The sequence below is a fragment of the Microtus oregoni genome, unplaced genomic scaffold (assembly GCF_018167655.1).
Source record: "Microtus oregoni isolate MIOR12 unplaced genomic scaffold, Mior012 000022F_ref0000154, whole genome shotgun sequence".
NCBI classification, from domain to species: domain Eukaryota; kingdom Metazoa; phylum Chordata; class Mammalia; order Rodentia; family Cricetidae; genus Microtus; species Microtus oregoni.
The window spans coordinates 12,250,204-12,272,241 of record NW_024543081.1 but is presented as its reverse complement, the minus strand read 5'-3'; the positions used below and the strand labels follow the sequence as shown (position 1 = coordinate 12,272,241).

Genomic DNA, 22,038 nt, shown 5'->3' with positions numbered 1-22,038 from the left:
GGGCCACACCCACCTACACCGCCCTAGGGCCTTTGCTGAGTCCTCAGTGGTAGAGAGCTCCTGTCTGGTGGCCTTAATCTTGCATTGGAGGTCCATGGACAGGCCCACACCTGTGTCCACCAGGACACAACAGCATGCCCCGACCAATCTTTAGATTCCCAAGGCCTTGAGCATCTTGCCACTGTGTAGTGGGATGTGTATCCCCTTTCAATTGATCACCCCTCCGTGGAGCTGGATTTATGCTGGGATGAAAGGGATCCTGTTGAGCGCTCTCTCTCTCTCTCTCTCTCTCTCTCTCTCTCTCTCTCTCTTTCTCTCACTTCTTTCCACCAAGTTAGAACTCAGGTTGACTCCCTGCAGAGCCCTCCTCGAAGCCTGCTGTTCCCTGCCTTTCCCATGTGGGGTTCCAATGTCTCCTATAAACTACACCCAAAGAACGGGCTCAGTCTAGAAGCATGCCACTGTTCCCTCTCTATACACACCCAGCACAGAAGACTCCAAGTGGACATCAAGGGTCCTGTTCTGGTCCCTGTGAGCTCCTGGCATTTGAGCTGGGTCTGGAGAGGGACATGATGAAGGAAGAAAGGGAAGGAGGGATTTTTTTTAAAGACCTCTGTGCCAGGCGGGCTGGCATCTGAGTCCTAGCCCAATGTTCAGATGCCAGGAGCTGGCCTGCACATTGTCAGTTCAACCTCTGACCTTGATCTTCGTCTCCTGGAAACTGGGAACAATGGCAGTCAGTAGTGATCATTTTAGGATCCTGGTTAGAAGCCCACGAGAATCCTCTATGTCCTCCATCTCTGAGGCCCCACAGTTGTCTCCAATTCTGTACAGTGTACATGGCATTCCCTGCCCCTTCTGTTACACTAAGACGTGATCTGCCCTGACCTTGGATTTAGGGTTCCATCTTCCTCCACGTAGTTTTTCCTTCCTGCCTCATGCTCAACCTCACCCTCCAGTATTTGTTCACCCTCCCCTGCCCCCCGGGTAGCTTTTCGAGGTCTTGCTCGTAACTGTCTTCAGTTCCGTGTCCTCCGGCCTCTCACAAACCTCTCTACAGCACTAATGCAAAGCCTTGTGCTAAAGGCACAAGCGTGGGCCTGCCCAGGGGCTTCTAATGCAGGGGTAAGACAACCAGGGTTGGGGAGCGGCTCTGCCTCTGAAAAGTCAGCAGAGTGGTGGGGCTGAGTCGCAGGGATGCTCCCCATGACACCTTGTCTAGCAGTAAACACTGACACATTCGCGTGTGACAAGTCTCTAAGACTGACCCCCCCCCCCCCAGACTCACAGTCCCTATGTATTCTGGGCTGCACAGTCCTCTCAGGCCAGCAGACACTTGAAGCAGAGAACCAAGATCAGATGTTACCACTCGCTGGCTTCCCAGAGGCCCGGAGTTCTAGGAACTCACCCGTTATTCCAGAGAAGCTTCTCTTTGCTGGTCCTGACAGAGGAAACATAAACCTCAGCATTCTCCTCCTCGTCACAGGACTGTCCATATTCACCAGGCAAACTTACTGCTCTCCATTATTCTAAGTTTTAAAAATTACAACCACAGAGTGTGACTCTTAAATGAAATCTTGGGGTAACCCTGAAGCCATGAGACATTCTCAAACAGAAGCAACTCCAGACCCTATAACCTCCAGCCCAGCTTCCAGGGCTCCCTCACAGCCCTTCTCCCAGACAGAGACTTTCAGAGCCGGGATCCTCCTCTTCCCTACTGAACCCACAAGCAGCCCGTGCCTTTCTTGCTAGTGGCTTTTTTCCTTTGAGGTTCCTGTGTTTGCTGTCTACTGCTGACCACAGCCAGGTCCCTCTCTATTTTGTACCATTGGTCTTCCATGACCATTGACCTCCCCTGAAAAAGATTTAAAACTAAACAAAACAAAAAAAGCAAGAAATCAGCATTAGTCCCCAGCCATGGAGCCACAGGCATTTTACACAAAACCACCACAGCATACGACATAAAGCAAAAGAAGTGGCCTGAGAAGACCTGCTCTCACCACTGGAGGACTGTGATACTGATCCTCCAATCTCATGGGGCCCATCTCTGCTCCCAACACCAGGATCCAACAGTAAACAGAGCAAACAAAAGCCTGGGCTCTCATGAAAGTCCTCATTCTCAGAGAGGAGATAGCCAACCAGCCCATAGAGGCCAGCGGAGAGAAGAACTGGATGGGGTTGGGGCAGGGGCTTTCATGAGAAGAACTCCAAAAGAAAGGGAAGGAAAGAACGCTCCTGTGTGTAGAGGATAAACTACGTAGATGAATGTAGTTTGCTGAAGGAAGTACAAAGACGTCACTGTCCCTAAAGGCAAGGTGGTCATGGGAAGGGACAGGTTGGGGGCAGGGTAGAAAGACTTGGCTCTGTTTCTGAGCATAGTGGGAGCCATGGGGGTGGTGGGAGAAATGTCATGGACAAGACATTCATGATTGGCTGGTGGGTGGACAGGAGGTCATGTGACCCCAGCTGGAGCAGAGAAATCAAGTAGGGGCCATCACAGTGTCCCAGGCACGAGAGGAGCTGGCTTAGATTAGGAGGGGGAAGGAAATGTAGGATGCAGGCTTTGTGCTGAAAACAGAATGGGATCACTTATGGTTTCCATGTGGGTCACTAGAAAAGAACAGAAGCCAAAGGTTTGTTTAAGTTTGGAGTCCTGCTTAGTCCAAAACGCCTGCAAACTTGGTCAAGGCCTAGTCTCTCCCTTCATGGACTTCCCTGCTTACCTGCTGGGGAACTTCCTGACTCTCTTAAGTTCCTGGTTTTAAAAGGTTTGAGAGCCTTGAGTAATGTGTAGCCGCAGTTAACTTTCCAGCTCTTCTGGGGGCCTTCTGTTTTCTGACCACCGTGGGCCTAGGTCTGGGTTGAATCTATACAACTATAACCTGCTATGTGACTAGCTCCCACAGGGCGTAGCATGAGCGTGAGAACCACTGTGTGGACCCCTACACGCTGGCTCATTTCTTCAGGAGTCCAGGGAAGCTTTAGAAGAAAGGTGATTCTTGGCCCAGCCTTCCTTCAGCCCACCAGGACCTCTGCAGGAGGAGTTGGTGGTTCCAGAACCAGAGCTGCTGTGTCCCAAACCCAGCAAGCTGAGCTTGTGTGGCCCAGACACATGGCGGGCCTCTGAGTGGCTCGGCTCTGCAAAGAACCGTGTATTAAGCCCATCAGATCTGTAGACACCATGATGCTCACCTAGAATGTCAACACTCAGGAGGTGGAAGGAGGGTGATCAGGAGATCAAGGGTATTATCAGCTACACAGTGAGCTCAAGGCCAGCCTGGGCTACATAAGATAAAATACAGGGAGTTAGAGAAAACCAATCAAAGAGTAATTAGAAAACAATTTCTTTTTTAAATTTTTTATTGATTTTTATTGAGTTCTACATTTTTCTCTGCTCCCCTCCCCTTCCCTTCAACCCTCTCCTAAGGTCCCCATGCTCTCTATTTACTTAGGAGATCTTGTCTTTTTCTACTTCCCATGTAGATTAGATCTATGTAAGTCTCTCTTAGGGTCCTCATTGTTGTCTAGGTTCTCTGGGATTGTGATTTGTGGGCTGGTTTGCTTTATGTTTAAAAACCACCTATGAGTGAGTACATGTGATAATTGTCTTTCTGTGTATGGGTTACCTCACCCAAAATGATGTTTTCTAGCTCCATCCATTTGCCTGCAAAATTCAAGCTGTCATTATTTTTTTCTGCTGTGTAGTACTCCATTGTGTAAATGTACCACATTTTCCTTATCCATTCTTTGGTCGAGAGGCATTTAGGTTGTTTCCAGGTTCTGGCTAGGACAAACAATGCTGCTATGAAAATAGTTGAGCACATGTTCTTGTGGTGATTAAGCATCCTTTGGATATATACCCAAAAGTGGTATTGTCTTGAGGAAGGTTGTTTCCTAATTTTCTGAGAAATTGCCACACTGACATTCAAGGGGGCTGTACCAGCTTGCATTCCCACTAGCAATGCAGGAGTGTTCCCTTTTCCCCACAATCTCTCCAGCATAAGTTGTCATCTGTGTTTATTATCTTGGCCATTCTTACAGGTGTAAGATGGAATCTCAGAGTTGTTTTGATTTGCTTTTCTCTGATGACTAAAGATGTTGAACATTTCCTTAAGTGTCTTTTAGCCATTTTAGATTCCTCTGTTGAGAGTTCTCTGTTTAGGTCTGTACTCCATTTTTTTTATTGGGTTATTATATCATTCTTTTGATGACCAATTTCTTGAGTTCTTTGTGTATTTTGGGGATCAGACCTCTGTCTGATGTGGGCTTAGTGAATATCTTTTCCCATTCTGTAGGTTGTTGTTTTGTCTTGTTGACCATGTTCTTTGCTTTATAGGAGCTTTTCAGTTTCAGGAGTCCCATTTATTAATTGTTTCTCTCAGTGTCTGTGTTACTTGGGTTCTATTTAGGAACTGGTCTCCTGTGCCAATGTGTTCAAGTGTATTTCCCATTTTCTCTTCTATAAGGTTCAGTGTGGCTGGCTTTATGTTGAGTTCTTCGATCCATTTGGACTTGAGTTTTGTGCATGGTGATAGATATGGGTCTATTTTCATTCTTCTACATGTTGATACCCAGTTATGCCAGCACCATTTGTTAAATATGCTTTTTTCCCATTTGATTTTTTTTTTTTTTTGGTTTTTCGAGACAGGGTTTCTCTGTGGCTTTGGAGCCTGTCCTGGAACTAGCTTTGTAGACCAGGCTGGTCTCGAACTCACAGAGATCCGCCTGCCTCTGCCTCCCGAGTGCTGGGATTAAAGGCGTGCGCCACCATCGCCCGGCCCATTTGATATTTTTTAGAAAGCAATTTCTCATTTAAAAAGAAAATTAGCCCCAAATGATGGTTCCCATTTCTGAGTCTCCTTCACTAAACTTATCCATTCCTCAGCCCTACCCAGCTTCTGCCCCCATCCCCATCACAGCTCTCCCAGGGATGAGGATCTGGGTTCCCTTCTACTCTGCCTCCCTGCTCCCCTCAAGGCCTTTTTTTGAGTCTCCACAATGAAGACTTAGACTCTTGGGTGGCAGGAGCTCAGCCAGGACAGAGTGCAGCCAGCTGGGTCTCTCCATAGACGAGCCAAATGCCAAGTGTGTTTCTTCCCTTGTAACAAGATGGCCCAGCTTGGGAAGAAATCAAATATGTGAACATTCTAGATGACCCTGAGGGATTCGTATCAATAACGATCACCAGAGTCATCGTGGAGCTGCCTTGGTGGGACGCTTGTACCAGCCTGAGGTTCTGACGGCATTTCATCCTGGATGGTACTATCTAGATTTTGACTTCTGATTCCTCAAAGTCCCCTAGAATCCCCCAAGAACATGTCACAGCAAAGGATGTCATTGTAGAGTTCTCAGAAGCAAGGGTTGAAAACTTCAAGAACAAAGGGCTATTTGTGGGCTAAAAGCGTGCCGGGCTTCTTAGCATGAACAGATTAAAGTGAGGACACAGACACAAGCCCAGGGAGGACTTGACTAGCTCATTTGAAGAAAGGGGAAGTTTTGCTATCACACCCCTGGTCCCTGCTAGCTTCACTTGGAGATTCATTCCTTTTGCGAGTCCAACCTGAGCATCTGCTGTGCTTTGGGATGGGAGGAGCTCACTCACACTCAAGTAGAGGAGGGGAACCAAAGGAATATAATACGTAAAATGCAGAGCCTATTCCCAGAAGCCATGAACATGATGTGCGGTGCCCCAGTCAATGAATTTGAGAGTGCATTGTTCAAAATATATGGCACATGTGTTTATATGCATATAAAGAGTTTCAAGACAGAAACAAACCAATACAGGGTTCTAGACACAAGGCCCATGTAATTGTCCAGCTCACAAAGCTGATTGAAGCCAGCCTTGCAAGCCACATAGAGACAAATGCACAGGAAGAAAATAAATGTAAAACGTGGGCTTTCTGGGTCTTAACTGGCTCAACAGTTAAGAGAGCTTGCCGAGGACTGGGTTCAGTTCCCAGAACCCATATCTGGAGACTCACAACTACCTGTAAGTCCTGCTCCAGGATCCAGTGCCCCATTCTGGCCTCTGTAGTCTGCAGGCACACACACACACCAAACACTTTATTTAATGGGCTCCTTTTTCCAGGGAAATGCAGTTAGCTATTATACAGGGTAAACGAGGAAGGTCTTAGTAACACTGAATAAATACATCTGAAGGAGAGAAAGGAAGAAATGTCATCTAGCAAATCACAAATCAATGATACATAGTAAGGAAAGATGCCTGAGGAGAGGAACCAGCAGGCACAAAGGTCCTGAGGTAGTGTTTCAGACCAGCACAGAGGCCACTGTGTCTAGAGCGAAGCCAGAAATGCAGGGATGAGACTACAGGGGTAGCAGTGTCAAGGAATAGTCGTGTGAGAAGGATGTTAGCTTTGACTCCACACGAGGTGACAGCCACTGCCACGTGTGTCTAGCCCATTCCCTGCAGGCTGAATGCTGCTAAGGATGGCTATAAAAGACACTCAACATCAAACTGTGAACTTACTCAAAATACTATGAAATTGGTCTTTTTGTAACCCAGTCACACCATTCTCAAGCGCGAACTTTGCAGATGACAACATTGTGTCACAATGTCAAAATGCTGGACACCCCTGCTAAAGGAACTTCCAGAAAGGTGGCCCTGCCTGACTCACGTTTTAGCATTGCTCTGTCACGTCATGAATTAAGAACTGAATGAAGGAGTGTAGGGGAGGAGGGACGATGGGAAGAGGATAAATTCAGACAGAATGACAAGTCAGGCAGCTGCCACCATCCAGGCAGGACTCAGGGGGCAGCCATCATAGTGGTACCGGCTGGGGGACACCTTCTAGAAGGGCAGACGGCTGGCTCTGCTGACTACTGGGAATCTGGGCGTGAACGGGGAGGGAAATGAGGATCCAAGTCTTTCAACCTGATCTGCAGAGAGGAATGGAAATATGGGTTTTCTAGGAAGCAGAGGGTGGGAGTAGGGTGCCCATCTGAGATGCCCTCAGAGAGGTGTCAGGTTGGAAGGGAAGGAAGGTCCCCCAAGCATCGCTGAAGTGGGGAGTGTGAGACAAGCCTCTGGGGGGGCTCTGTAGGATTGGAAGAAAGTCTGAACGGCTTTTCTTTTTTTAATTTTTAAAATTACATTTATTTATTATTTTACGTGTGTGTGCATGCATAAATGCTCCCATGCACACGTGTGTGTGTGTGTGTGTGTGTGTGTGTGTGTGTGTGTGTGTAGCATTGTGTGTGTCTGCACGTGTGGGCATGCCTTGGCATATGTATAGAAGTTGGTTCTCTCCTTCCACTGGGGTGGGCCCCAGAGATCAAACTTGGGTCATCAGGCTTGGTGGTAGACACCCTTACCCTCTAAGCCATCTCTCTGGACCCTTGAATCGTCCTTCTTAGTGAATCTTCTAGTTACATGGACCCTGAAGACAGAGAGGACCCCATATGGGAAACAGTGTTATTATTGGGATAGAGGAGTTGGAGAAAAGGGACAGTTTGGGGACAAAACTTGTTGGGTGAGATGCAGTGGGTATCAGAGAGAAAAGGGAAACCATGATCTTCTATTTGAATCTTCAGGGACTTCAGTAGTGCTGTTCACTGACAAGTCAAAAGAAAAGTCATGCTGTTAGGTCCAGCAAGGGCAGATGGAGGAGTGTGCACCAGGAGACCCAGAGAGAAGGGGAGAGGCGAGAAGTGGGAAGCAGCCTGTGGTTCAAGGCAGAGAGACATACACCTCCTCCATGTGTGCTTGTCGGGTGTTCTGAATAAGGGGTGAAATCTGAATGGTCTCAGGACAAACAGACTTCTCAGGGGGAACATGGTGAAGAACAGCCATTTATATCATGTTCTGAGAGCAGCCTTTGCCTAGTGCAGGCCACGCCACCCAACTCTGAGTGACCCCTTCCGCCTGGAAAGATGACCAGCACCAAGGCTGACTTTCTCAGTTGCTCAACTTGGAAATTTTCTTTTTCATTTTGTGATAGGCTTGTTGGACACTTGCCACAAATAGGCGGGTTGTCTTACAAAGGCCTGGACTTCTGCCGGGCGAGGGCTTGCAGAATTTCTCAGGCTGAGAGCAGGGATGTGCTGGTAGGAGAGCTGGATGAAGCTGTCATGCGGTGCAGCTGACGTGCGGCCTAATGAGAGGTGTGTGCCACAGAGACTGCTCTCCCGGCTCTCGCCTCATCCAACGAGGATCTTATGTTTATCTCAGAGTCATCCAGTCACTTAGTGGTTCTCAATCTCCACTGTGTGCCTCAGTTCTGAGGACAGAGCAGGAAGCCACAGTGGGTCCAGTTACGTGCATGCTGCGCACACAGATGTACACACACACACACACACACACACACACATGCAACTACATCAGGTGCTGACCAATGTCAATGAAACACAAAGAGAGTTGGGAAGATGTGCAGCTGGAGGGTTAGCCATACCAGAAGAAGAGGGATGGTAACTAAGTCACAGATGCGCAAGAAAAGAGTGGTCAAAATTGAGGGAACCATGTGTGCAAAGGTTCTGAGGCAGGAGAACAAACAGAGATCAGTAAGGACCAAGCAGGAAGGCAAAGTGATGAAAAGAAACCTGGAGTGGATGCCATCAGATCTGCATTGTAAGCGTTCTTTTTGGCTCTGGTGCCAATAATGGGATGGAAATAAGCAAGAGGGATTAAAAGTGGGTCTTTGAGGAAGTCGCTACCACCCTCCAGACGAGAGATAAAGGTGGCTTCACTAAGATGATAACAGGAAGCAGAAGGCTTTGGAATCAATACTCCCAAACACAGCCACATACACGTGAGATCCAGAGGACCGAACACCAAGACGCACAAGAATCAGTCCACTGACCCATCACTGGCAGCGTGGTTCACCCACTAGGAACAGAGGCCCTTCACAGCAGCTCAGAGCCAACTGAAACCTGATGGGGATTTGAGAGAACCCCTGCCTGCCCCTGGCAGCAGACCAGTGCAGCCAGCCTGTGCAAAACTCTAAAACCAGAAGCCCCATCCCTCCAGCACACTCATGCCTCTCCTCCTTTGTTCTTTATTATTTGAGAGAACTCAACGTGTCAGACATAGCAGGACATCCAGGGCTGCAGCCGGAAATAGGGGTGAGGGGAAAGGCCGGCAGCAAAGTAGGTGGTTTGGGAATGCATGGCCTGACTGAGCCTCGGGGCACCTGTGGAAGATAAGAAAATGGCTGTGTTTCAGGTTTTCACAGAAAACAAGCAAATATCTACTCAACTTTCCAGATTGAAATAGGCTTCTTTAATTTACTAAAATGCACACACGTGTGCGCACGTGCACACACTACTGATTTACTGATTGCCAATCCATTTGTCTGCAGATGATTGCTAAGACGTGGCCGCAGCACTGCTGATGGCAGAGGCTCATGTTCTTAGCTCACTCGGATTCAACTCATTGTGCAGGCTGCTCATGAGCCTGACGTCTCCCTCTGTCATTGGAAAGTTGAATTCCAGTGCATGTTGTCTTCAGCATGCTGCGCCCAATGTCCTTATTTCAGATTTGAGTCAGGAAACACACTTGCAAGGAAAAGTCGTGTACACTGGCTGCAGTCAATCATACCTGGTAAACAGAGATTCTCTACTTTAGAAAATGGCTAAATCTGGGGTCAGGAAAAGATGACTTGGTGGGGAAAGTACTTGGTGTGCAGAGATGAGGTCCTGTGTTTGTATCCCTAGCTGAAATCGTGGCAATTGTGCCTGTGACCTCAGCATTGTGGCGCGGCGACAGGAGGGTTCCTGCAGCTTGCTGCCCAGCCAGTCTAGCCAAGTTGGTGAGCTCCAGGTTCAGCAAGGTCTGTTTCCGAAAACAGCAAAATCGAGAGTGGTTGGGAAGATGGCCGATGCCAACTGCTAGTTCACACACACATACAAACTCACTCGTCTGGATGCACACATGTACACATATTCTATAAACAGACACACATCTCACACACACACAAATAGTGAAGTGAAGGCAGACAGTGAAAAGAAGGTGACTATGTGACCATGGCAAAACCTCTCCCAGATGTGACAGTCGTTTCACGCAAAATCAAGCCAAGTAAAATTGTCTCTTTTTGAGACAGTTTCACTATGGAGCCCAGGCTGGCCTCAGGTGCATGAAAACCCTGTCTCTCTGCCTTCTAGATGCCTGGATCGCAAGCAGCTCACTGTGGCCAGCTTTTTGGATGGTCTTTTCTTTCCTGAGAAGCCCAACATGTAACTTTAAAGTTTTTAAATAATATTTTTGTGATTATAAAGGAATTATATCATTTCCCATTTCCCTTTCCTCTCACCAAACCCTCCTATGTGACCCCCTGGCTCTCTTTCAACTGTGGCCTCTTTTTCTTCAGTTGTTTATATATACATAAGCACAGTCTGTATAAGGCTGCTTTGTGTGTGTGTTTTCAGGGCTGACCATTGGTACTGGATAGCTGGTTGTGCTCTTCCCTGGGGAAGATGGTTTCTTCTTCTCTCGGGATTCCTTAGCTGCCTGTCATTCTTTGTCTGGGCTTGAGGCCTCGTGAGCTCTGTCCTGTCCATGCCCTATCATGGTCCTCATTCAGCTCATGTGTAGGCAGTCGTGTTGGTGAAACTTCACGGGTGCAGCATCACTAGAGCACACGGTCTCCCAGCAAACTCCCTGTGCCTCTGGCTCTTCCGATCTTCCCTCCCCTTCTTCTGCAGTGGGGTCTGAGGTGCAGGAGTTATGTGGTAGATGCATCAGCCCAACATGTAACTTTACCCAGTAGAGTTTACATCGTCCCCACTGGGCCGGCTGGGTTTATGTCAACTTGACACAAGCTAGAGTTACCGGAGAAGAGGGAGCCTCAGCTGAGAAAATGCTCCATAAGATCAGGCCGTACACAGAGTGTGAGGTGTTTCCTTAGTTAGTGACAGATATGGGAGGGCCCAGTCCTTTGTGGGTGGTGCTATCCCTGGGCTGGTGGTCCTGAGTGAGATCTATGTATTTCTTGAATATATATATATATATATATATATATATATATATATAAGCCATGGGGAGGAAGTCAGTAAATAGCACCCCATGGTTTCTGCATCAGCGCCTGCCTCCAGGTTATTGCCCTGTTTGAGCTCCTGCCCTGACTTCCTTTGATAACAAACAGCGCTGTGGAAGTGTAAGTCAAATAAACCCTTTCCTCCCAATTTGCTTGTTGATCATAGTGTTTCTTTGCAGTATAGAAATCCTAAGACCCTAATCCTAACCCACCTTCCTTTATTTCTGCCTCAAACTTTGAATTTCTCTAGCCTAATGTTGCTAAAATATTAGGAAACATTGAGAGAGAAGTTATACTCACAAGAGCTGCCTCTATGCAGGATGTTCGGTATTGAAATGCATTCTGGGCCTTTTTAAGTGGGGACACGGTGTTGCTCTTATGCTTCTCTCCACATTTGTCTGTGGAAATGGAAATTCTGTGACCTCAGAAAGAGCAAGGGTGAGAAAGGAACCCCACCCACAGCTTTCCTTACGAGCTCCGTGCTCTGCTGGAGACATGGTGTCTCCACAGAGTAGCTTAAAACTCACAAAGGGTCATTCTTAAATCAAAGCCTTATCCCCATCATCACCACCGAGGGAGAGAACAGAGTTCCCTCTACCCCTAGCCAATACAGACACTTTGAAGACAAATATAATAAACACATGTAACAATAGTACAGGGCTCATGTTCCCATAGAAACTTTTACTAGAAGATTCTCAGGTGTTTTGTAAACAATGGTAAATTAGACTCCTAACATCCCCCAAGGAGGCCAAGAAATGCAGAAACACTGGCGCATGCTCACCTCTGGGCTCCCTTACAGCTGTTTAGAAACCAAACAGCACAGAGGACCTGGGACCTTAGACCACAAGGGAAGCCCTCAGGATTCTAGGAAGCAAGAGAAAACTAGATGTGGGGCAGGCTTCCGTCTTGACATGTGGATGTGATAGGAAGGGAGAAGAGAAAGATTTTTTTTCTGTCATCAGTCATCACTGCTCCCCTAGGGCTCAATCTATCCACGGCATGGCTTAGCTCCACCGGGCTTGTTGTCATCCTAGAGATAACCCCATTACCAAGCATCTTTGCCTTAAGGAATGTAGCGAAGTTTTTACACACACACACCACGAGAGAGAGAGAGAGAGAGAGAGAGAGAGAGAGAGAGAGTTTCCAGGCACTGCTAAGATTATAAGAGGTGGTAACTCAGTTTATCTTTGCAGCAACTCTTTTGGGAACCAAAACTATTATTGTAATTAATAGTATCATTATCACCACCATCATCACCATCATTACAAGTGAGGAGAGGGAGAATAGAAAGTTTAAGAAATGTTTTCAGGACAGATATGAGGGCACAGTCCTTTAATCCCAGCACCCAGAAGACAGATATAGGCAGATCTCTGTGAGTTCAAGGCCAGGCTGGTCTACATAGTGAGTTCCAAGTCAGTTAAGACTGCGTAGTGAGATTCTGCCAGAAAGACAGGGCAGGGGAGGGAGGAAGAAGAAGGGAGGGAGGGAGGGAGGGAGGGAGAAAGAGAGAGAGAGAGAGAAAGAGAGAGAGAGAGAGATAAATGTGCCCAGAGTCACCCGGCTACCTCTTAGGGTTGACATTACAGGGCAGGGCAGTGAACTTGAACACTTGCAAGCTGGCCACAGAAGTTTTTCCATCTGCTTCCCAGGAGCTGTGCACCAGGGGACAGCGCCTAGGCCTGCTTCAGCACCTTGGACAGCGTCCTCTGGGCCGTACTTAGGCAACCCAGGGATTCTGGAAGACCGGGAACTTCCAACTGGCTTCCACCTGGCTGGGCCCAGGAGCAGGCAGGGGTCAACTCGACGTATTTGTTCCTTCTTCCCTTCCTAGGATCAAGCTTTTGTGGGCAAGAACTAACTGCAGGGCTTTCAGGCCAAGAGACCAGGTCAACTCCAGCCTGGGGCCCGCTGGTTCCACTTTTCTTGTTCTCAGGCGAGCACTTCAGGTGCCTCAGGCCTCAAAGCTAATGGATTCCAAACTTGACTTCAGTTTCTCCATTGCATGTGGGCCTGCCACTCCCTTTTAATCAGCTTCCCCCAGATTCTCTTCCATGGCAATCAGGCCTTTGCCAAGGGCCACTATGTGCCTTTCTGACTGTCCTGTAAGAGAGGTAATGTGTGGTCAGGGGATCTTGAGCGAGGTTCTTAAGTCTTTTAACACCTCATTCTTTTAGTCTGTGCAATGGATGGAAACTAAATGGTGACATTATCCTGAAGCTTAAATAAGGCCATGTGATTAGAGAACATGTTTTACTGAGGAGGAAAATAGGATACAGGGCTGTCCCGGTACATGCATGCACACACACACAGACACACATACACACACACACTACCCAGGATGCTTCCCACCCAGTTTCCAAACAGCGAAAGTAACTGTACAGGCCACTGGCCTCCTGCTGGTGTTTGTTTCTCCTCTAGTCTCGACCTTCCTCTCTGATTGACACTCTTCGATTGTGACTCCCTGTGATTTTTATTGTTTATGTCACGAAAGATCACTGTGTGTGATGGACGGCGAGATATAGATCATTAGAACCTAGGAAGCCGAGCTGAGCGAGCTTTGTCTATTTCGTTTGTTGCTGTGGCCCCAAAAGACTAGAACAGCATAAAGTGTGAGCTAAGGGCTCATGAAATAGTTGTTGTGATGCTTAAAAGATTGGTAGACAGACAGATGATTGATAGCTGATAGAAAGATAAAGGATGGGTAGATGATAACCGTCAAGGGAAGAAAGGATGGGAGGTGAAAAAGAAGGAATAAGCAGACGAAGGAAGGAGGATGGAAGAGGGTGAAGGAAGAAGATCAAGGGAGGAAAGAAAGAAGGAAGGAAGGGAGGGAGGAAGGAAGGAAGGGGAGGGAGGGAGGGAGGGAGGGAGGGAGGGAGGGAGGGAAAGAGAATAGGAGAATAGAGAGGAGAAAGTCTGCTCTTGTCAACTCTCCTATCTCCCAGGTGGCTGTTCAAAGCTCAGGAGACATCTGTTCTCACTTATGTCTGTCTCTTACTGGTGTTCAGAGGGGCCCTGTGTTGAGAGAACTGCACAGCTTGACTCTAGTAATGGCCACCACTCTGCTAGTCATCCAGGATCACAGGAGCCCCTGCCAGACCATCAGCCTGAAGATACCTTGTGACCATCCTCCTGGAAGTGTGCACTGCCTTTTCCTTCTGTCTGAGTACAGAAGACAGAGCAGGGTAGGATCACAGCCCTAAAGAGCAAGCAGACATTTGCCAGTTCGGTGCAAACTACAATCGTAAGATTAGTCCCTGAAAAGCCACGCCCCTTCTAGCTCTGGAACTCAGCCTGCCACAATCTGACAGGAGGTTCCCCTGGGAAGACTGGATCCTTCCCTGGGCCACAGCAGAGGCTCCAACACTGCTAGTCAATTATGACTATAATTGTGACAATATAAATGTGCTGGGTGGGAATGGGGGGAGACATGTTCGAATCCCCCATCCCTGGCAGAGCAGCAAGTCCCCCAACCCTCACCAGCTGAGTGCAGACTTACGCATTTCAATCATCCAACCCAGGCCTTTGATTTTAGGGACAGATACCTGGAGATGGCAGGTGCTCCTGTCTCTCTGGGCCCCCTGAGTGTGTCAGCCTTGGACTCAAGACTTTAACACCCTCCCCACTTGGACTGAGCTTCCCTTCCGGTTTCTGGAGGGAATCCAGTCTGGGCTCTTCTTTGTCTCAGCAGGTGTGGTACAAACAGCAATCGCAGCCAGGCAGGGGCGCTTGTATTTCTCCCTCTTCAGGAGCTTTTCCAGTTCTCGTCTTCTTATGAGAATCTTGCCTTGGAAGCCTCCCTGGGAATAAGCAGGCGTTTTCTGAATGCCTCTAAAGATTAAGCCAATGAAATAAAAATTCATTTCTGAGACATAAACTAAATGGCCGGGCTTTTCCGTGGAGATGCTGGCGCTGTGGCAGAGGCGCAGCGGCCCTCTGGTTGACAGGAATTTGCCGCAGCGAGCCAGGCAGTCCCAAAGCCGGGCGATAGACAAGACATCATCAAATACCGCATCTGAATTCTGTTCGTATTATAAGAATGAAAAGGGTAATGTAATTCAATTGCCTGGAGAATCGGCACACACCAAGACATAAACAGAGCTGGCCAGAGGCAAAATTGCTTAGCAAGTGAAGACAGGGCCCCTGGTTTGCTTCGCTCAGGCTCTCAACGAGGCCATTTTCCTGGAGTCTGGTGTGAATTTAAGTTTTGTTTTAAATTGTATGTGTGTGTGTGTGTGTGTGTGTGTGTGTGTGTATGTGTGTGTGTGCGCGCGCCTGTGTCTGTATGCTATTGTGTGCATGTGGGGGCAGGAGCCTTTGGAGGCTCGAGGCATCAGACCCCTTAAAATTGGAGTCAAAGGTGGTTGCTATGAACCACCCAATGTGGAAACTGGAAATTGAACTTGGATCTGCCACCAAAGCAGTAGGCAGTCTTAATCGCCCCTAAGCTATCTCTACAGCCTCTGGTATGGATTTAAATTGGCATGCTACCCTTCCCAAAGGAGGGTGCTTTATAAACACATACCAAGTTTGATACTGAAAGCATTAAAAACTTACATATAGAGTTGGTAAGATGGCTCCATCAACAAGGCTCTTTCCCCAAAAGCATGAGGACCTGAATCTGATCTCAAGGACCAACATAACAAGTTTGGGCGTGGTGGTGTGTGCTTGTAATCCCAGAGCTGGGGAGACAGAGACAGGCAGGTACCTTGTGCTTGATGGCCAGTCAGGCCAGCTTCCTTAGCAAGTTCAAGGCCAGTAAGAGATCTTGTCTCACAAATAGGTGGACAACAAAACCCACTATCAACTCCAGGTCTCTGCACCCATGTGCACACACATGCACATACACCCACGTGAATCGTCACACATACACATAAGTTTTTAAAAGAAAAACGCACATGTATCAAACATCTACCATGAACCAGCACTTCTTCATAAATATAGTCAGTCAAATAATGCAGTTTTCATTCTTTCAAAAAGCACTTATTGTCTACTGTGGGGATGTACAACTGTAATTCCTGCACTTGGAAATAAGTAAGCCTTGGGAAATATCTACGAGAAAGATAAGAAAGATATTGCAGGGCGGCAGAATAGTAGCAAGCGCAAAGGTCCTGGGAACTTGGTATGTTTTGAGAAGAATAAAGGGAAAAGATGTAGGAGAGAAATGGAGATATGCATAAAGCGAAAGAGGGGAGGCTCATGGACTGGGTGGGTTGCCACGCTGGAAATAAAACTAAACATCTGAGGAAGCTTTGGGAAGCCCGAGCAAACAAGCCATGCTTCTCCGTTTGGCATTCAGACACATTGGTGCTGCCACCTGTGTAGGTGTAACTCTGTGGGGTGTGTTTATGAACCTACCCTGAAGATGGGGAAACTGAGGCAAAGAAAGGAGACACGGTTACCGAGGGTAATGGAGCCCCACAAGCTACCTGCTGTAGAGCACTGGCTGCACAAGCTACCTGCTGCAGAGCACTGGCTGTCTCAGATATCACAGGCTTATGTGTCTCCACATAATAAAAATCCCTGCTCTGCATCTAGGAAACAGCTGGATTCCAGAGGTGGAAATCTCTTGGTCCTTCCATTGGGAGTACTCTAAGAGGGAATAAGAATAGCCAGTCCTCGGTAGCTCTTCCATGGGTGCTATGATGTTCTACCTTCTCCCACACAACCTGTGCCTGTTCTCAGATCAGCTGGTGAGGAAGCTGCTGCTGGCATTCTGTCCAACACGTGAGAGCAGGTGCAGCTGTGTGTTCAGGTCCCTGTGTGGGCCCGGGTTGTGGCCCCCAGCATTTTGAGTTCCTAGAGTTCCTCCTTCCTCTTGGGTTTGCTCCATCTGTTTACCTGAAAGATGGAACTGGAGTCTGGAGACTGAAGCTCACATGATTGGCACCTATTTAAACCGCCTATATAAACTCAGTGGTACCGCAGGGTACCAGGGAGGGTCCGTGCAGGGACTGCACCTCTCTCAAGAGTGCTGCAAGGGGCTTCCTAGACAGGGTGGAAGTCAGCTGAGGTGACCTTAGGCTACCCATCTCTCCCTGAGGAGCTAACAAAACCCCACCATGGACTTTAGCCTTGTCTATCTGTGCTGGAAGTGCCCCGGGCATGGGGAGAGGTTGACCAGGCTGGAGAAAAAAAAAAAAAAAACACTAGCTCCAATCCCACATGATGGATGAGAGATGTTCCCAGCCCTCCTTCATCATCTCCAGCCTGAGGGGAAAGAGGTCCCTAGAAGCCTATATAGAAAGGGCAAGGATGGAAACAGGGTAGGTAGATAATAGGAAAGAGGAGTAGGTGGAGGAAGATATGGTCACCCAGACATGAATGGAAATAGAAATGCACCCCTTAAGGAAGAGGCAAAATCGAGGGCTGCTAAGAGACGCTACAGGATCAGGACCCAAGTCCTTCACTGTTCTCAGGCTCACCCACCTAACCTGCCTGCCTCAGCAGTGCGTACTCAGTTGCAGGAGCTGGTGACCCTTCCCACCTCAGTAGGCTTGTCCTGCTTCACTCTGTGCCCCGCCTGATCAAAGCATCCTGCAGCGGCCACAGTAGCCTCTTCTCTACTGTGAACTCTGCCCTTAGGTGCTTTTCTGTACAGTACATCAGGTTGGCCATGCAAACTTGATGTTGAGGAGGTTTGAATGAGGATGGCACCATAGGCTTGTTGATTTGAATGTTTGGTTCCCAGTTTGGGGAAGGATTAGGAGGTGTGGCCTTGCTGGGTAAAGTTTCAAAGGCCCAGTCTTCCTTCTCTCTCTCTCTCTCTCTCTCTCTCTCTCTCTCTTTCTCTCTCCTCCCTCCCAACTTTCGGATAAGATGTGAGTGAGCTCTCAGCTACTGCTCCAGCACCATGTCTGCCTGCTGCCATGCTCCCCACCATGGTAGTCATGGACTCACCCTCTGAAACTGTAAGCCAGCCCCCAATTTAATGCTTTCTTCTATAAACTGTCTTGGTCATGGTGTCTCTTCAAAGAACTAGAACAGTGACTAAGACAGATGTCATCATTCCCATTTTGTGCATGAGATGACCAGAGAAGGGAAGTGACTAGCCCACTGTCACACAGCTCTATAATCACAAGGTCTGTGGGCCAAATTTGGAAACTCTTGACCTGGAAATAGAAACTCAGTCTCTTGACCTTAGGTGCTTCCCTATCTACTCTACCCACACTGAGCTGCCGGGGGGCTGGCACGTTTTTCTCAGCCAATTTTTACATCTTCAACAACACCCAGTTGGTGCTTAGTAAATATTGATGGAAATGACTCAGGGGTGAATAAATGGAAAGCTGCATTAGGAGGAACTGGAGTCTATAAATATGCTCGTGGGCACCACATTGCCAGGGCTGATGCTGACAATCCTGGGGAACTGAGCATTCATTCAACAAACTTTTTAAATGCTTATTGAAAAATCTGCCACATGCCAAGCAGGGGGTGAGGAGCTGGAGGTGCATGAGGAGCAGAGCCTTGCTGCCTCCTGACCTCGAGGAGTTACAGAAAAGGAAGACCAAAAGCCAACAGCAACAAGATTGACTGCAAAGAAAGAGACAGCAAGAAATTATCAAAAAGTGACCAGGGCTGGGGGCAGAGCCCAAAAGTGCCGGCACTGCTCAGCAAGTGCCAAGGCCTGGAATCCACCTCCGGTACCAAAGGAGGAAGGAGAGGAGGAAGATGAGGAAGAGGTGGTGAGGAGGAGGGAGAGAAAGGGAATGGATGAGAGGAGGAAGAGGAGGAAACAGCAGGAAGAAGGTGAAGGAGGAGGAAGAAAAGGCAGAGGAAGGGATTGGAGGGGATGAAGGCACAATATGGACTTTGAGAGAAAAGGTATGATTGGATGGTAAGATCCAGGGACGTGTGTGTGTCTGTGTCTGTGTGTGTGTCAGTGTGTGTCTGTGCGTGTGCATGAGTACACACTTCCACTCTCCACAGCATGTGTGCAGAGGTCAAAGACAAAGTCTGTGAGCAAACTCCTTCCACGTTTACATGGGTTCCAGGGATCGAACTCAGGTCACCAGGCTATGAGACAAGTGCCTTTACCCACAAAGCCATCTCGCTGATCCTCAAATAAAAAACTGTCTTAAGTTGAGTAGAAGTCACCGAGGCATAAAGTTGGGGGAAAGCATTTGGGGCAGGAGGACTGTCATGTGTTATGTTGAAGCCTTAAGAGGAACAAGTGCTTGGCACCTTCAAATGGCTACTATAAAAACAGTGTGGCCAGAGCAGAGTGGGGAGATGGGAAGAAGTAAAGGAGGGGTTAGGGCCCAACAAACGCAGAGCATTGTTGTGTTTGGGGTTCAAGCCTAATTCAGCAGGAGGTCTTTGAAAAATAGGAGGCAGGGAGATGAGCCATTTCAGTCTTCCTGTTGAGTGGACAATGAGAAGACATGGCAGATGCTGGAGGAGGCAGAGCCTCCTGATTCCAGCCTTCTCAAGTCTCCCAGATGGAGCCACTGAGATCTGAGATCTCTCCTGCAAGCAGGCTATTGAACAGGCAATGCATCGTTCCCCCAGGGAGGAAAGACTGTGTGGATGTGTGGTGGGTGTGATCTTAACCTCCCACCCACCTTTACTGGTAATATGATTTGAGGCAGCTCACCCACCCTCGTCAGGAACATAGATACAGTAGAGCCCCCCCCCCCCCAGAGAGGAGGTTATCACACAGGCCATGCACGGAGCTGAAACTCTCCCAAGCAAGCCGCTCTCCCTCAGCCACCTCCAGATACAGTCTGACCTCCCTCTGCCTCCTGATTTCTGACCTCTGTGGTGTCAGGAAACACTTTCAAGAAAATGAACTTGGTTGGGAAGATGACTCACTTGATAAAGTGCTTACCACGCAAGCATAAGAATCTGAGTTCTAACCCTAGCACCCACACACAGAAAGGTACAATGCTGAGGAGATGGGGACGGGAGGATCCCTGGAGCTCGCTGGTCAGTCAGTCAAGCTGAATCAGAAGCTCTAGGCCAATAGGTGACCCTACCTCAAAAAAAAAAAAAAATAGCGTAAAGAACAAGGGAAGACATTCAACATTGACCTTTGGCCTTTACATGCATGGGTATACCTATGCATGCATGCCTTCTGGACACACGTGCATGAACACACATGTGCACACAAACACACTCACATGCACACACGAAATAAACTCCTCTCATGTTCTGTGTGCCAAGGGAAAAGTGTGCATAGCCCCCACCACCTACCAGTCTTATGCCACAGATACCCCGTGCCACCTACTAGAGGCTCTAGTCACTTTAGCAGTATCTCAATTGCCAGTCCCTGGGCACCTTTGGGCACAGAGCCAAATCAGTGGGTCACTATTGTTTTCTTGAGACACTGAAAACACAAGTCAATTACTTAGCCCTAAAAAGAACTTCTTATCACGTGATAGAAGCCACTGAGCCTGAGATGAGCTCAACCTTAAGGCCACCCAGGCTGCCTCCCGAGACAGGTGCTCCAACAGCCAGGAGGTGCCACATGAGCCCTGGCACCAGAGCCTCACACAACAGATGTTACCACCTTCAGCGCTGCCCAGATCAAGACAGTAACACCCTGGACGTTAATCCCTGGATCCTTTCCAGGCAGCAGGGACTGGCTATGTGCTCTGCTGTTAATGGCATGGGTCCTCTAGAGAGGTTGTGAAAGGGTCTTAAATTCCAGTCCCAACTTCTCCCCACACCTATTCAAGACCTGAGATTTTTCCAGTCTTTCATCACTGGGAATGCCTGCCCTTGTCACTAAGACTTGCTGGTACAACTGAAACCCAGAAAATGAAATGTCTTACTCAAGGAACTAAAACACATCAGCAGGAGTCAATTGAATACAAATGCACTCGGAGCTTGGGGTCTCATTAAGTACACGCTAAGCTCCTCAAGAGTCAGAGAGTCAGCACAGCCATAAATGATTGGTCTCCGTTCAAATCCCGTATGCCAGCTGTGACCCGCACCCCAACACCTCATGTTCAAAGGTGGGGTGCCCAGTTTGCACAACAGGGAACCGAGGTGTGCTAATGTCTGGCTCCTCCATGTACCAAACACCCCAAGTTACCTCTCCTCCTCTGCTCAGACTGGGTAAGCTGGGGCCCGAGGAGACTGGCTGGCCTGCAGACGGTGGAGGGCTTCTCTGGGGCAGCTGAGTTAATAGAGAAACAGAAGAGTTAATAGAGAAAAGGAGGTGGGTGTGAACCTGGCAGAGGTGTCTATGGAGCGGGAGCATGGGAACCGTGAGGAAGGGAGAGTTGGGGGATAGCGTGGGTTGAGAGCAGATTGAGGTTGGGGCAGGGAACCAGCTTGTAAGTTCAGGTCTTTTTATCTAAAAGTCATGAAACCGCCACTGGGAGACTGAGACAGGAAGAGCATTGGGAGTGAAGGAGTCAGATTTGATCTTGACCATCCTAGAGAGGATCCTAGGAACAGGAGGGTCCCAGCTGGAAGTTTAGCTACTGTGGCAGTTTAAGAAGGTGGCAGCAAAGACCAAGGAGGTAGTCCCTGGGATAAAGAGGGAAATGTAAGGGTGTGTGGGGTCTGGTGGGCTGTACATGGGAAAGAAGGAAAGTGAGCATCGAGAAAGACTCTCCCAGTCCTGGCTGACACTGGAATGAGGAGGCAGACGTCAGGAGAGAACTTTGAGGGATGAGGGAGAGTATGGAAGTCAATATTATCATCTTGTCTAGGATCACCTAGGAGAGAAACCTCAGGGCATGCCTGCGAGGGGAGTTCTAGATGGCATTAACTGACATGGAAGCCCCACTTTAACTGTGGGTGTGTCCTTCAATTGACTGGACTGAATCAGAAGGAAGCTGAGCATCCGGTCATCACTGTACTCCCTGACAGCAGATGTAACACGACAAACTTGCCCACTATTATGGACTGTGCTCTCAGACTGTGAACCAAAATGAACTCACCCTTCTTTAAGTTGCCTTGGTCAGACTATGCAGTCATAGCAGTGAGAAAAGTAATTGATACGTAGTGGCACATGCCTTTAATAGCACCCGGGAGGCAGAGGCAGGCAGATCTCTGTGAACTGGAGACCAACCTGGTTTACACAGGAAGTTTCAAGATA

General features: G+C 48.3%; 1 protein-coding gene and 1 long non-coding RNA gene across 3 annotated transcripts in view; one reads left to right on the top strand and one right to left on the bottom strand.

Moving 5' to 3' along the window:
* Positions 1 to 22,038, top strand: part of Cacng2 (calcium voltage-gated channel auxiliary subunit gamma 2) — a 128,432-nt gene that overhangs the window by 42,832 nt on the left and 63,562 nt on the right. The gene's annotated exons all lie outside the window — the stretch shown is intronic.
* On the bottom strand, positions 9,257 to 14,775 carry LOC121461075. Its single transcript, XR_005976153.1, has 3 exons — positions 14,534 to 14,775; positions 11,289 to 11,386; positions 9,257 to 9,787 (listed from the first exon to the last, which is right to left on the bottom strand). It is a non-coding gene; the product is annotated as an uncharacterized LOC121461075 (long non-coding RNA).